The 16762-nt window shown below is 34.8% G+C and overlaps 1 long non-coding RNA gene across 2 annotated transcripts; it reads left to right on the top strand.

Annotated features, from left to right (window-relative positions):
* The first annotated feature begins 14716 nt into the window (after positions 1-14716).
* Positions 14717-16082, top strand: LOC137248326 (uncharacterized). 2 transcript variants are annotated; one of them, XR_010952154.1, is made up of 3 exons: positions 14717-14841; positions 15054-15237; positions 15292-16082. It is a non-coding gene; the product is annotated as an uncharacterized lncRNA (long non-coding RNA). The 2 variants fall into 2 exon arrangements; XR_010952153.1 differs by lacking the exon at positions 14717-14841 and having other exon boundaries at positions 14904-15237; positions 15292-15421; positions 15859-16082.
* Positions 16083-16762: the final 680 nt, after the last annotated feature.

The following is a 16762-nucleotide window of genomic DNA, read 5'->3' as shown; positions in this document are numbered from 1 at the left end:
TTATAATATCCTGGCCGATTAGGAAATCTGTTTGAAGCATAATATCGTCAACTATGTAAAACGTTGCATCAAGCGATAATCCATCTACCTCAATAGTCAATGAACACTTTTCTCGAATAACATGGGCACCGCCACCGAACCCTTTTAATTGTATTTGACATTCTTCCCGTTCTGTACTGAGTGACTCAATGACTGATTTACGGACCATGTTGCACTGACTACCGGTGTCTATAAATGCTTTAAACTTTTCTTTTTTAACGTAAATATATTTTGTGAAACATTCATCCAGTGATGATGCCTCTAATCGACGTATTTCTAACCCGCGTTTACCGCAGTTCTGGGATTCACTTTTTGGGTGCACCTTATTACATTAAACGCACCTTGCACGACGTTGGGGTTTAGGGCATTTGCTCGAAATATGACCAGCTTCTTTACAATTAAAACACGTAACAGATGATTTTACATTACTGCTGGTTGGGTGCTCCTGCTTGCTGGTGGATGCGTTTTTCGGTTGGGTATCAGTAACTTTACCGCGATTCAACAAGTAGTTTTCGATTGTTTCGCGCATTTCTTTCACGGTCTTAAATTTTGTTGCTGCGATTGCGATTTGTAAGTCTCGGTGTCGTAAACCTGCGCGGATATAATTAATTATTGCAGATTCACTTAAGTGATACTGTTTACCGAGAGCGTATATGCGAAAACAATAGTCATTCATTCGCTCACTCGTTTTCCGAACGTTATCGCTCATCGCGCGATGAATTTGCGCCTCGTCGAGATGGATGCCAAATTCTGTTACCAAGTCTTTCGAGAATTCATTCCACGTAGTGTGTACTCTGGGCAATGAGTCGAGCCACATACGAGCCGCACCGCGCAGTCTGCTATACACGGCTAACAAAACACACTTCTCGTCGAATTGGTATGCTCGTACGACACTACTAACGCGATCTGTGAACTGTTCCACGGTTAACGACTGGGGATTAGTTGGATCGAATTCGGGAATTGTCTCGCTTATCTCTTTGACCGTTTGACTTCTGCCGCCCGTTTCTAACGTGCTCACCTGCGAAATTGGTGGGGAATCGGTACCTCGATTGTTTTCATTGTTATTTGCAGTTGTCGTACCTTGTTGCAATAGCGATAGAATATTGTCTATACTAACACGTAACTCATTTACTTGCGCTTGCAGATTAACACTTGCAATACCCGTTTGTTCGCTAGGTAGCTGAATTTCATCGGAATCTGTATTATCGCATAAACGTTGTATAAGCTCGGCGCGAGTGCCTGAGGTTGGCAAACTTTTTTGACTTAGTATTGATTTAAGTTGCTCGATTCGCAGATCTGAAATCTTAACCGACATTGTTGCGTCAACTGACATTTCCGTGTATTGTTGTGATCGCGTTTTCATAACATTACAAGCTTTTATACAATTCGTTACGATTCTTTTATTTTGTTTACGTTTTTCGTTTTGACGTTTATGTTCTATACGTTGATAATTACTTCTTATTTGACACTCGTTCGTTTCGCTTACTTTTGTTTACGTTTTTAGTTTTGACGTTTATTTTCTACTCGTTATGTTCGCTAATCGTTGATTTTCGTTTTGCTTATGCACACTCGTTCTCATAAGCTCATGTACACATATCGTATTCGTTCGCACTTTCTGCGTTTATGCGCATTCAAAACTGTCTGTATATTATGCGTTGATCGTGTCAGTCAAACGCAAATATTTCACCTTCGCTTTTTTTTGTTATTTCCCCAGTGGAGAGTATCCACGGAAAATTTTACCGGCGTTGGTATAACTGTGATTTCCCCTGCGTAGCGGGCAATCAATTCTCGAATGTTCTCAACATTTGGGTTAAACTTCTACTGTACCCATTTGTTAAACGATTTGGGTTATGCTTTTCTGCACAACACTTTGCGAATTTTAATCGATTTTTGGTGAAATGGCGAGTTTGCCGTCGCTTAAGCGTTTTCGACGGAGCCGTTTGTGAAAAATTACACCGTTTGAGATTCTACTTGCGCGCGCACTTAACTTTGCCACTCGTATTCGATTTAAGGCCGGTCGTCCCTACTTCTGAACTGAAAGCAAAGATTCGACTATTGCTTCTTGGTTTTAGTATTACAAACAAAAATAGATATTTATTGAGTTTAGTTACACTGAACAGTTAATTTACATAACAAGACTGATTTAATATTTGAACGTATGAATACGAGTGGCCGCTCTTAATCGCGTCTTAACGAATACTGCCTTCTCATGCTGGATTGATGTTGTTCGTTAGTACATTCAGGGTTGCAGGATACTGCTACATAGATTCGAACGCAAGGTTGCTTATAAATTGGAAAGCAGGGTGTTACATTTATTTGTTATGTGCGACACGTAATTTATCGTATTATTAGTAAGTTCTAGAGATATTTGACTTTCAAATAAATCTAAAACAACAAAAATTGAGGGGATGTGTGGAATAACGGTATAACTCAAGAATCAACCTTTTGAGAAAAAAAAACTTAACAATGCATGTAAACATAAATTTATAATAATCCTACTTGGTAGGATTTTAGATAGCATGATTCTTTGATAAGAAAAAGTTACAAATTTTATATATACATATCTTTGTTAGAAAATGGATGATTTCTTTTTTTTTTTTTGAGTTATACCGTTATTCCATAGATCGAATATCAAATATTTTGATTGAGATACTTTATTAAACAAAATAGTAAATACATTAATAACCATTGTTAAATACATTATATTCTATTATTTAGATGTGCTTATAACTATTTGTTATTTCCTTTTGTTATTTTTAGCAATCTTTTTTTTTACTACTTTCATCATTTTTAAACTTTTTCTATTTTTAACAATGGTGTTCTCTGTCTGCTTAGTCGTTTTTTAAACCACTTCAATTCTTTTATTTTCACTTCTTTCTGGTCTACGGCATTGAATATATTTTCATACCATTTCGATGCTTCACTACTGCAAAATTTTATTAGAGAGTTATACCGTTTTTCCATAAATGAAGCTAATATCTTTGTTAAATATCACTATTATTTTCTACGATTAATATGGTATGTGTTTGTAATCGTGCTGTTTTTATTTAGTTGATTTATGGAAAAACGGTGTAACTCGACTTATACCATTATTCCACACATCCCCTCAATTGGTCAAATAATAATAAAGTTATAAAATAAATTATGCCTTAAACACGGTGTCATTACTTCAAGAATGTGTATATAATGGGTATACGTAAACGAGTTTGTTTAAAATTTTTTTTATTATAACCTTTTTTGAAAATACATTTTTAAAACATATACATAAACATATCTTGTAAAACTTTAGCTGACACGTATATAATATTATTTCCTAGGATCTAATTAATGATGATTTATTATGTGATTCAAATTGTTTTTTGTAATCAGTTACAACTTGTAATAAATATTGTTTATCTTGTTCGTTAAAAACTTTTTTATTGCAATGATAGATATTTTTTTATTAACATTTCGGTATTTATAAATTTCTTTAATAAAAGATAAATCTTGAAGAGGTGCTCTATGAGGATTGATATAGTTAAACCAAAGCTTAACATAGAATTATATAATAAACGCGCATATACTTACTATCGAATTCTCTTCATACTCCGTTAGTTTAAACTGTTCACGAAATAAATAGATTTTTAAGCAATACAACAATGCCTTAGACATCCACCGAGCATGATGAGTGGACTTTGGTACAAAAAACTTTATGCCATCACTTGCTCCTAGACATATAGACGTTAATTCCAATAATTCCCTATAGTCATCTCTTACTATTTTCTTTTTCAACTATTCCTTAGAGGGTTTTTGAAAACAGTATCTTTGGTATCGCTTAAAAGTAATTTCAATTCGTTATTTTGTACCAAATCTCTAAAACTACTTTTGTCGATGTTTTTGCAATTTTCTAGAATCGCCGAAATAACTGAACGTCCAAACTAGTATTTACTGGAAAATAACTCTAAGCAGAACTTCATAAATATGATGACGACAAGGTAGATAAAAAGTTTTCACTCAAGTTTTCTTTAATAACGTTGCAGCTCCTTTTATTACGCCTGTGTTAACCGATGTCGTATCAAAACAACACGCCACAATATCATCCTTCAGATCCTATTCAAATAAGAGTTCATGCAACGTATCAGCTATTTCCGAGCCTGTTGCAGCATATAATATTGGAGCTCCTATTAACTGTTCGCCATTCCTGTAAGTAACAATAACTGGAAGACGTTCCAACTTTTCACGACCTGTTATTTCTGGAAGTAGTTTTCCATCCCAATGCAAAGTGCCGCAATTTATCTATTTAATAAAACTTACTATTAAAAATTTGTTCATTCAAGAGCAGTATAGTTTTAATAAGAAAACGTCGAAAGCAAATCTGTTTTGCCCTGTAACTCTGTTACTGGTCGACCGGTTTTGAAGATTGTGTCCATTTTAATCTAATTACGGTATGGAAAAGCAGTAAATTGTCGTAGGGTTTTGACTGCAAGCCCTTTGCGCCACCTCTAAATCTTTTTTGATTGGCCTAAAACTTTGTATATTCTAGTTTTTAGGCTATTCGCATATTTCTAGGGGGTGAGATCGAGAATCGGAACACTTTGGAAAATAAGGGCCACCCTAATATACATACGTGTAAAAAAACACGGCTAATGTATATTCTATAATATAAAAATAAGTCGGGTTTTCCTTCCTGACGCTATAACTCAAGAACGCACGAACCCATTTCCACGGTTGTGAATTCGTTGGAAAGGTCTCTGGCTCCGTGAGGTTTATAGCAAAGAAAATTCAGGATCGGCGCACAGGGTTTCGAGATATAGGCCAAAACGTGGACCCGGGTACCCCTAGAATGTGTTTATAGGATATGGATATCAAAAGAAAGCTGTTGATGAGTGCTTTAGGAGAGGGTAATTTGCATACCCCTGGGTGACTAGGGTTTCGAGATATAGGCCAAAACGTGGATCAGGGTAACACTAGGATGTGTTTTTACATTATGGATATCAAATTGAAGCTGTTGATGTGTGCTTTAGTAGAGAGTAAGTTTTATGCCGCTGGGTAACTAGGGTCTCGAGATATAGGCCAAAACGTGGAACCGGATACATCTAGAATGTGTTTTTCCATTATGGGTATCAAATTGAAGCTGTTGCTGTATGCTTTAATACAGAGTAAGTTTTACACCGCTGGGTGGCTAGGGTCTCGAGATATAGGCCAAAACATGGACCCGGATACCCCTAGAATGTGTGTGGATTGTGGATATCAAATGAAAGCTGTTGCCAAGAGCTTTAAAGTAATTTTCATTGTGATATTCGATTTAGTCGCATCAACCTGGCAATACTGATAAATATGCATGAAAAGCCGAAATAAAGACATGAATTAATAATACCCACATACCTATTTACATACGTCCTATTCGATTTGCCTGAAATTTGGTATATAAATTTGCCTATATTAGTATTTACGACGATTTTTTCCGGGGAGTAGACCAGAGACGGACTGGGACTGGGACTGCGACTCGGAGTGGGACTGGGACTGGAACAAAATACATACCACCATCTGGGACTGGCAATAAGATATGAAGAATGAGAAAAACTTGAGAGAAGAGAAAAGAGAGAAGGAGACTGAGAAAGAGATAGAATGAGACGAAGATGGAGATGGGTGAGGCGAAAACTACGGGGGGGGGGGGGGGGGGGTGAACACAAAGATTAGGAAAAGTGTAGAGGGGTGAGGGCATGTTGTTGTTGTTGTTGTAGCAATGCTTCGCCCCACCTAACAGCCGCGACCGATCACAAATTGTCATCAATATCCTCTAACGGGAGTCCAAGGAAACTTGCCGTTTCAACAGGGGTGGAACATAAGGAAAGGGGTGTTAGAGGCGTTGGTTCCACATTACAATTAAAGAGATGGTTGGTGTCATGTGGGGACACATTGCAAGCGGGGCATACATTTTGTATGTCGGGGTTGATTCTGGATAGGTAAGAGTTTAACCTGTTACAGTATCCAGAACGAGTTGAGCAAGAGTGACACGCGTTTCCCTGGGGAGTATGGAGTTTTGGATACTTTTCTTTAAGTACTGGATTCACCGGGCAATTCCCGGCATAAAGGTCCGACGCCTGTTTATGGAGTTCACCAAGGACCTGCTTGTGTTTTTTCGCTTCATACGGCTGGGTTCTCAGGTGCCGTATTTCCTCAAAATGCTTACGGAGATGACTCCTTAAGCCCCTAGGCGGTGCTGGTTCATCAATCAGATGTCTGTTGGGATTCTCTGGTTTCTGGGTATTCAACAGGAACTGTTTGGTCAGCATCTCATTTCTCTCCCTGATGGGGAGTGAGGGCATAGTTAGACGGAAAAAGTTTATTAAAATGTATGCAGATATACCAAATTTAGGGCAGAGCAACGTCTGCCGGCTCTGCTAGTATATGGCGTATTCCATCCCATTTCGACCAATTTTGAACCCAACCCCTTTAGAATTGGCTGAAAGTTTTTCTTATTTTTCTAGCTTACGAAAGACGTTTTTCAGAAGTTTTTCAAATTTTTTCATCCAACTCAAAAAAAGTTATGAATTTTAAAAAAAACACCGTTTTTGTTTTCAAAATGCTATAACTTTTTCAAAAATTGACCGTTTGGGATCTTTTTTTTTTTAATTTGTTTTTAAATGTACTTTTCGGAAAAAAATCAAAAAAATTTTTAAAGTTTTTTTTTTGTAATTTTTCAGTTTTTCGAGATTTTTCGAATTTCGCCCTTTTTTTCTCATAAAAAATTCAATCAATTCTGCAATCATCCAAATATATCCATTATTTTGGATAACGTTATGGCTATGCACTGATTATTTTGTACATACAAGTACACTGGTGGATGTAACGGTATATCGTGTGCGCTTATCTAGGCATATGGATACATACATACCCACCTACAAATTATCGTGTCTATAGATGTATCCGACGAATACCTTACGGGAGTGCGTATTGTTTTACGACAAAACAATATGCTCAAAGAATATGTATGAGTAATACTACTTAGGTTGATAGCTTCACTTCCAATTGGAGCGATCCTCTAAGTTGTCATTCATCATCATGACCAAAAGTTGCTATATCCCAGATAAACTTATTAACATATGTCCATGTGCATTAGATTGAAACTTCTTTTTATTTCCTTATGATTACTTCTAGGATATTTCCTATAAAATTTTAAGTTTTGCATAGTGAGCCATATTTTTATTACTAACAAGGGAAATTCCAAACACATTTGTTTGCCTACCATACATTATTTTTTCGACATGGTTGAATATTTTCCAAGAATATATATGGGGTATTCCATCCCAAATGCTATAACTTTTTCAAAAATTTACCGTTGGGGATAATTTTTTTTTAAATATGTTTTTAAATGTACTTTTCGGAAAAAATACAAAAAAAATTTTAGTTTTTTTTTTTCAATTAAATAAAAAAAAAATAAAAAATTCTCGCCCACTCCGGGATTAGTGGGGATGATTACAGAATTGATTGAATTTTTTTATAATTTGATAATTTTGATTGAGCTTTAGGCCAGATTATTGAATAAAAGTTCTTTTTTAGTAGTATTCAAAATATATTTATTTTTCGATATTTCGACTTCAATCTGAAGTCATCATCAAGAATCTACGAAAAGAAAACAATTAACATTTTTAAACATACATTTCCGTAGCAAAAATACGACTTACACATATGGATATGTATGATCGACTGAACAGAAATTATGACAACATAATTTTAGTAAAAACAAAAGAGCGAAAAATATAAATAAAGATAAATCAAAAACTCCCGCGAATATAAACAATTTCATGTACCGCAAATGTAAACAAAAAACATATGTATACAATAAAAAATGTGTCAACAAAAAATAAAAATATATATATATATATATATGTATGTACGTATTTAATGTATGTTATGCTCTCAGCATTGCTAGAGTTATTGTTCCAGCTTAAGTTTAGTGAGTGTGCTTAACTGACAGCAGCGTGATGTTGTTGTTTTAAGACCAAATTTCTGTAGGTTTGTGCACAATGGTCTACATCTGATTTAAAATTCATTTTTATATCATTAGGGGTGTTCAAAATGTGTAAGGTTTCTAAAATGAAGCGCTTATTATAATGTTTTTCATGTTCCAGAATGGTTACGTTTTCAAAATCTGGATAGTGTCCCGTGTCTTTGCAATGCGCAGCCAATGCTGTCTTGTTTTCTGGATTATTATTTCGCAATTTAATATTCGATTTGTGGGCGGAAAGCCTCGTCTTTAGTTTAAGTTTAGTTGTCCCTACATATACTTGTTCGCATACGTGGGACCCGTCGCCGTTGCATGGAATTTTGTACACCACGTTGGATTTCTCATGATTTGGTATTTTGCCCTTTAAATTACTATAAATTGGTCGTAGAGTGTTGTTGTAAGTAAACGCGATTTCATATTTCTCTTTGTCATATAAATTTGAACCCTTGATTCTTTCAGACACTCCCGGGATATATGTCATTGATTTATAAATTTTATCACCTTTCTCGGTTGTATTATTATTGGCGTTCGCTGTGTGATGTTTGTGAATCAGTTTGTTTATAAGGGACCTGGGAAAAGAATTTTGTTCCAGGGTTTTTCTAATTATGGCTATGTTTTTGTTGTGAAACATCTTATCACTTATGTTAAGAACCCTTCTTATAAAATTTTTCGCTGTGTTCAAAATAGTGTTGGGTGCGTGTTTGGAATTATAATTGATAAGTCTACCCGAAGCTGTTTGTTTTTTATACCAATCAATGTATAACTTATTATTATTTTTAATTATTAATGTGTCAAGGTAGGGAAGTCTGTTGTTTTTCTCCACTTCCATAGTAAATCGTATGGATTTGTAATATGTATTAAGTAGTTTAAGCATGTTTTCCATTTCGCTCGTTTTGACGATGGCAAATAAGTCGTCAACGTATTTGGTTAGCAATCGGGGTTTGCTTTTTGATTCCATCTCGAATCTTGTTAGCAGTTCATCTAAAACAATGTCAGCTATCACTGGGGAGGCTGGAGATCCCATTGGCATACCTGATCGTTGTTCGTAAATTTTGTCGTTGTATTTAAAATATCTATTGTCCCTCACGCAAAATTTTAATATGTTCATGAATAATTTTTTTGTTAAACATGTGTGCTGCGAAATTCGAAAAATCTCGAAAAACTGAAAAATTACAAAAAAAAAACTTTAAAAATTTTTTGGAATTTTTTCCCAAAAGTACATTTAAAAAAAAAAATTTAAAAAAAAAAAGATCCAAAACGGTAAATTTTTGAAAAAGTTATAGCATTTTGAAAACAAAAACGGTGTTTTTTTAAAAATGCATAACTTTTTTTGAGTTGGATGAAAAAATTTGAAAAACTTCTGAAAAACGTCTTTCGTAAGCTAGAAAAAGAAGAAAAACTTTCAGCCAATTTAAAGGGGTCGGGTTCAAAATTGGTCGAAATGGGGTGGAATACCCCATATACATAAATATATCCTAACCCATTTTTAAGGCCATAATCTATGGCCTCCAGGCAGGCATGTTTCTATCATCATACAAGTGTATGTATGGTGATTAGCGGTGCACAACATACATGTTTCAGGATCGTTAGTTATGGGAAATCCCCACATAAATTGAGAATGCCTACCATTGTTTTGTATCGCGGATTTTCATTGTCTAATGAAAATAGTTTTATGTATGTATGGGTGTATATTCATTTTAGGGAAATAACGTTTTACCAAATAATCAATGACTTGCAGCCTAGAATAATTCTATACATACATCATACAAAGTTGATGGTGATTAGGGATAACGGCGCAATATATATTTTGAAGTTTTGTTAATTTTTGAAATTTTTTTATGAAAGGCGGGAAACATTGCAAATTTCTCCAGCATGTCTGATTTGTAAACGTTTATTAGCTCTTAAGAAAAGATATTTAGTATTTTTATTTCTTATTAAAAAATTTTGTATTCGCCACTTAAAAATACCCATATTTTTTGTTACGTTTTTCATAGTTTCAACGCAAACATTTAACTTTTCATAAATGCACACATCATTTTAGAACGAAAACAAGTACATAGGTACTTAGTACTCATAGTATATTCATTGGTACAACTTGTACAACGTTTATCTCATTGTGCTTCTCGATGAGACATGTGTATGTATGAATTTCTTTGGTAATGATATGAATGCGAGCATATACAACGCAGACAAAATGCGGGTACATACAACTTCTCTTTGCATACCATCACTCATACAATACAAGCTCATTGGCGTGAAGTACAATGAATACTGAGACAGTATCAGAATGTCTCATTGTACATTCACGTGTGAATGCATTCATGCAGGACTCTACCATATACCATACGCCCTATATGTTGCATGTATATATTCGCCTCGATAAGCGCTTACGATTTACTATTGCATCCTAAAATGTACTTGTATGTAGAAATTATCACGTGCATGCAACAAACAAGAATTTTTCTTTCAACAAGGCGGAAAATAATCAAAAAAATCAAAAGAAATAAAAAAATTTTAAAAAATCAAAAATAAAATTTTTGAATAATCGGAAAAATTGTGATTTTTTTTTTGATTTTTTTCTAATGGTAATCAATTAGTAATTGCTTTTTTGGAAAACAATTGAAATAATCATTGGCCATTAAAATAGGCATCTAATTAATTGATTACTAATGATAATTCAAATTTAACAGGTCTGGCTTGGGCATGATGCAATAAAACAAAAAATGTGAAGTCAGTCGTAAACAACAAAAATGTGACATCCTTCATATTCCGGTCATGATTTTAAAAGTAGAGAGGGAACATTTCTGGTACTGCTTTTTACCTTTTTACTGTTTTACTAATGCAGTGTGTGAAAAATTGCCGAGCTTGATTTATCTTCACTTTAGGACAGGGAAACAGAAAAAAAAAATGAAAATGGAGAAGGGAATGTAAAGGGATCTAGAGAAAGGGGGAGACTGAGAGTAAACATAAGAATAAGGGTAATGGTTTGGGAAAAAGTTGAAAAAGAGGCTAACAGCACGACGAAGAATAACATTAGGTTAAGATTAAGAGTCATATGTCAGCAACTGGATCAGACATATATTCATTAGAAAAATTCGTTCGAGACAGTCGTGAGAGGTTAGGGGTGATACCAGGGGAGACATAATGGAAGGAAGGGAATTATCAGGATAGATTGGCAGAAAGCAAGTGGGAGAAATAGGGAAGGTGAAAAGGTAGTAAAAAAGGAAGTTGAAGAAAATAAAACAGGAGCAGTGAGTGAAATAAACTTTCATTTTATAATTGTACCGGAAAATCAAAGTTCTTCTGTCGCGGTGTATGTGTATGACCTCCTCCGGCTTGACTTTGACTTAAATTTGTATGTACATATAGTCACTAGATATAAGAATAAATATTATTATAATAAATTATCTTCTTCGCAACTCTAGTTTTTCAGGTTCTGAAGATACCAGGACCAGGTTAGACCAGGGTAAGCTTCGAAAGTGTTAATGCACAACTGGTCTCACATGAAAGCAGTTTTTATACTCAGTTGAGCAGAGCTCACAGAGTATATTAAGTTTGATTGGATAACGGTTGGTTGTACATATATAAAGGAATCGAGATAGATATAGACTTCCATATATCAAAATAATCAGGATCGAAAAAAAATTTGATTGAGCCATGTCCGTCCGTCCGTCCGTCCGTCCGTTAACACGATAACTTGAGTAAATTTTGGGGTATCTTGATGAAATTTGGTATGTAGGTTCCTGAGCACTCATCTCAGATCGCTATTTAAAATGAACGATATCGGACTATAACCACGCCCACTTTTTCGATATCGAAAATTTCGAAAAACCGAAAAAGTGCGATAATTCATTACAAAAGACCGATAAAGCGACGAAACTTGGTAGATGAGTTGAACTTATGACGCAAAATATAAAATTAGTAAAAATTTTGACAATGGGCGTGGCACCGCCCACTTTTTAAAGAAGGTAATTTAAAACTTTTGCAAGCTGTAATTTGGCAGTCGTTGAAGATATCATGATGAAATTTGGCAGGAACGTTACTCTTATTACTGCATGTACGCTTAATAAAAATTAGCAAAATCGGAGAAGGACCACGCCCACTTTAAAAAAAAAAATTTTTTTAAAGTAATATTTTAACAAAAAATTTAATATCTTTACAGTATATAAGTAAATTATGTCAAGATTCAACTCCAGTAATGATATGGTGCAACAAAATACAAAAATAAAAGAAAATTTAAAAATGGGTGTGGCTCCGCCCTTTTTCATTTAATTTGTCTAGGATACTTTTAATGCCATAAATCGAACAAAAATTAACCAATCCTTTTGAAATTTGGTAGGGGCATAGATTTTATGGCGTTAACTGTTTTCTGTGAAAATGGGCGAAATCGGTTGATGCCACGCCCAGTTTTTATACACAGTCGTCCGTCTGTCCTTCCGCATGGCCGTTAACACGATAACTTGAGCAAAAATCGATATATCTTTACTAAACTCAGTTCACGTACTTATCTGAACCCACTTTACCTTGGTATGAAAAATGAACGAAATCCGACTATGACCACGCTCACTTTTTCGATATCGAAAATTGCGAAAAATGAAAAAAATGCCATAATTCTATATCAAATACGAAAAAGGGATGAAACATGGTAAGGTAATTGGATTGTTTTATTGACGCGAAATATAACTTTAGAAAAAACTTTATAACATGGTTGACACCTACCATATTAAGTAGAAGAAAATGAAAAAGTTCTGCAGGGCGAAATAAAACACCCTTAAAATCTTGCCAGGTATTACATATATAAATAAATTAGCGGTATCCAACCGATAATGTTCTGGGTCACCCTAGTCCACATTTTGGTCGATATCTGGAAAACGCCTTCACATATACAACAACCACCACTCCCTTTTAAAACCCTCATTAATACCTTTAATTTGATACCCATATCGTACAAACACATTCTAGAGTCACCCCTGGTCCACCTTTGTGGCGATATTCCGAAAAGGTGTCCACCTATAGAACTAAGCCCCACACCCTTTTAAAATACTCATTAACACCTTTCTTTTGATACCCATATTGTACAAACAAATTCTAGGGTCACCCCTGGTCCACCTTTATGGCGATATCTCGAAACGGCGTCCACCTATGGAACTAAGGATTACTCCCTTTTAAAATACTCATTAACACCTTTCTTTTGATACCCATATTGTACAAACAAATTCTAGGGTCACCCCTTGTCCACCTTTATGGCGATATCTCGAAACGGCGTCCACCTATGGAACTAAGGATTTCTCCCTTTTAAAATACTCATTAATACCTTTAATTTGATATCCATATCGTACAAACGCATTCTAGAGTCACCCCTGGTCCACATTTATGGCGATATTTCGAAAAGGCGACCACCTATAGAACTAAGGCCCACTCCCTTTTAAAATACTCATTAACACCATTCGTTTGATGCCCATATTGTACAAACAAATTCTAGGGTCACCCCTGGTCCACCTTTATGGCGATATCTCGAAACGGCGTCCACCTATGGAACTAAGGATTACTCCCTTTTAAAATACTCATTAACGCCTTTCATTTGATACCCATATCGTACAAACGCATTCTAGAGTCACCCCTGGTCCACCTTTATGACGATATCTCGAAACGGCGTCCACCTATAGAACTAAGGCCCACTCCCTTTTAAAATACTCATTAACACCTTTCGTTTGATGCCCATATTGTGCAAACGCATTCTAGAGTCACCCCTGGTCCATCTTTACGGCGATATCTCGAAAAGGCGTCCATCTATAGAACTTAGGTCCACGCCCTTTTAAAATACTCATTAATACCTTTCATTTGATACCCATATCGTACAAACGCATTCTAGGGTCAACCCTGATCCACCTTTATGGCTATATCCCTAAATGGCGTCCACCTATAGAACTATGCCGCACTCCCTCATAAAATACTCTTTAATGCCTTTCATTTGATACACATGTCATACAAACACATTCCAGGGTTTCCCTCGGTTCATTTTCCTACATGGTTATTTTCCCTTATGTTGTCACCATAGCTCTCAACTGAGTATGTAATGTTCGGTTACACCCGAACTTAACCTTCCTTACTTGTTTTATATAGACTAGGGTTGTAACAGACCTTCGATTCCGGTTGATTGTAATCGGACGTATAACGGAAGTCGATCAGTAGAAAAGTGAAATGGAAAAAAAAAACATATAGAGCCTAGCCGGCGCAGTGTTGTGCTTGGCTTGTCAGTTGCAAATATTGAGAAATTCACAAGGTCTCCTATCCGCCGCATGTGCTATGCTTTAAGTTAATTTTATATTGGAAACCATGAAAACAACTCAAATCTAAAAATTTTACACTCTTGAATTGCCCAAATTTTTTTTTCATTTGGCTTAGCAAATTTGAAAATGTTTTCAGCTGATTTTTTCATTACATTTTTCCACTGAAAGATTAGCAGCACTGATTGAAACACATACATAAATATAAAACAAATCATATCGCATTTATATTTTCACCCCTATTCTGCATTTCGATTACGTTCCCGTTCTACGCTCCGCTTAAGTCGAAGTTGGGTATTCTGCATTACGACGGAATCGTAATGAGAAGACGAAGAGCAAATGATTTTTCGAAGTCAGCTGTCTGTACGGAATGTGTGAAAACTGGAACAAAATAAATTGAGGAAAATTTGTAAAAAACACTGAAAAACGTTTATATTTTATTATCCAAGCCATTTTGTACAAATAAAAGCAATAGAATATATTGCCGCAGTGTTATATTTTTTTGAATGAAGTGCTTTCATAATTGTAAGTGTGCTTTTGTCGTTCTTTTGGCCAATTTCCTGCCGCGGCCACCAAGTTTTATTAAAACGGATTCCTGCATGAATATAGTTGACATTTTCTGAATTTTATGGATGCTAATTTCATTACACTGGCCTAAAATACTTTATAAATATTTACTTATTCTTTCCGCAAGGATTGTTTACGTTTTCGCTTTTCACCTTTCTCTACTCCGGCAGCTTGCTTTGGCATATAACTGGACCCAACGAACAGACACAAATTATAGCTGTCTATTATAATGGAATCAATAGCCGCGGCATTATTTATGGAGTTGGAAAGCAACGCATACGAAAACTGCCAGGCGAGAATGGAAAGGCAAATATTGCGAGATTTGTGTAATCCATTTGATATGAGTGACGAATTGTAAGAAATTGAACTTAAAAGTGGTAACGTTTAATGACTTATTTTCTTATTTAGGTTAAAAAAACTTTCGACTTAATAAGGATGCTTTCAAGTATGTGTTAGATACTTTTGCAGGGCAAATACGTCCAAGGACTTCGACACACATTGGGGATTAAGCACTAATTTCATTCAAAACCACTTACAGGTACGAAAAATCAACCGATTGCAACAATGTTTACACATAAATTTTCGTAATTGAATTCTGAAGAGACTCACATCGCTTGATTCTTCAAATTAATTTGTTTATTAAACAATTTGTTGCAAATTAGCCTATTCTTTGCAGAACTTTATATTATAATACGTATTTATGTATCATTTTCGTGACACACAATTTTTGCTCAATACTTAAGAGAATGATATACACTTTAAGAGACAGTAGGTTTTGCTAATAATGACATACGTTTTGTAAAATTAATTTGTTTAAACAATTTTTTAAAGAACATTTTGCAAAATTGTTTTTTTTTTTTTTTTTTTATTTTGTAATTAATTTTAAAAATCAGGCGATGTAAGTCTCTTCAGAATTCAATTACAAAAATTTCTGAACCAAAATGATTAAAGTCGGTTCATATTTGTGATATGTAGGTGGTTTTGAAAAGTTCGCCCAAATGTGAGACATCGACGTTGGTTTTGACCTGGAAACATATAAAAAACAGTCATCATCAAGCCTTTTACGTTTCTTAACAAGTTTTACTTACATTTTTGTTAAAATTCTGTTATAAATTAATAAAAAAATAAAAAAAAAATATTTTTCCGCCAACTAATTTGCAACTTAGAAAAACGGAACTACGATCGAAATGCAGAATACACAAAATCGAACGATTCGAAGTTGGATCGAAAGAGATTGGAACACAGAATACCAAAATTGCCATATCGAAAAAATTCCAATCCAAGTCGAAATGCAGAATAGGGGTGTTTATTTGTGATTTGATTTATTCGTCGTCCGCTTTAAACTAGTAACGCAGGGTTTACCATGCTTACACTTCCGATTCCGGTTCCGACAAAAGATTTTTCTAGCTTACAATTCGGTTTCGGTAAACTCACTTCCGTTGCATGCCTTATATAGACCAAAGTGTCAAATCACACAGAAACTTAATAGATTCACGATTTTGTTCAATTAAATAATTGAGTTTTCCTTTTCACACAGGGCTACTTGCTTCATTAAACGAACATCTGGCAGCAGCCCCAAAAAAATATTACGCTTTTAGAAAATATACTATTTTAAAATTTGAATGAGCTCAAGGCCGGTTTTAAATAAAGCAAATGAATATGAATTCGAAATATTGAGTGAAATAAATTAAAACAAAAACATATTCATTCATTAACGGCCAAAAAAATTCTATATTATGTTTCCTCCTTAACTATACCCAGCAAACACAATTTCAAACGTTAGAGAAACATTGTGATTTTACATTAGATTTCTAATGTAGTTCTCTAATGCTTCTCTAATATAAAACCAGGTTAGAGAAGTTCATTAGAATTCGATTAT

This window comes from Eurosta solidaginis, chromosome 4 (genome assembly GCF_040869045.1).
Source record: "Eurosta solidaginis isolate ZX-2024a chromosome 4, ASM4086904v1, whole genome shotgun sequence".
NCBI lineage: Eukaryota > Metazoa > Arthropoda > Insecta > Diptera > Tephritidae > Eurosta > Eurosta solidaginis.
The sequence above is the reverse complement of the archived record's forward strand: the minus strand, read 5'-3'. Positions and strand labels throughout refer to the sequence as shown.